We start from the raw sequence: 701 nt of genomic DNA, 5'->3' as shown, positions 1-701 counted from the left end.
AATAGACCCATAGATCAATGGAACAAAATTGAAGACCCAAATATGAGTACATGCAATTTCAGCCACCTGATGTTTGACAAAGGGGCCAAGAATATTTACTGGAGGAAAGACGGCATGTTCAGCAAATGGTACTGGCAAAACTGGATCCCCATTTGTAGAAGAATGAAACTAAACCCCTATCTTTCACCCTGCACAAAAGTCAATTCCAAATTGATCAAAGACCTCAATGTAAAGCCTGAAACTCTGAAATGGTTAGAACAGTGGGAAAATCCTATATGGTATTGGTGTAGGAAAGGATTTTCTAAACCGGATATCAATTGCTCAGGAAACAAGGTCAAGAATTAACAAATGGGACCTCACTAAACTAAAAAGCTTCTGTACATCAAAGGAGGCAACCAGGGAAGCGATCAGAAAACCCATAGAATGGGAGAAAATCTTTACCAGCAACATATCCAGACAAGGTTTAACATCCAGAATATATAACAAACTAAAAAAAACAGAATCAAGACAAGAAGCAGCCCAATTAAAAGATGGGCTAGGGAGCTGAACAGAGAGTTCTCACAAGAAGAAGTAAAGATGGCTATGAAACATCTTAAAAGATGTTCAACATCACTACTAATTAGGGAAATGCAAATTAAAACCACTTTAAGATTTCACCTTACCCCAGTCAGACTGGCTAAGATCAAGAGAACAAATGATAC

Source organism: Nannospalax galili, unplaced genomic scaffold (genome assembly GCF_000622305.1).
Source record: "Nannospalax galili isolate Female #2095 unplaced genomic scaffold, S.galili_v1.0 scaffold744, whole genome shotgun sequence".
Lineage (NCBI taxonomy): Eukaryota > Metazoa > Chordata > Mammalia > Rodentia > Spalacidae > Nannospalax > Nannospalax galili.
This window is presented reverse-complemented; position numbering follows the sequence as displayed.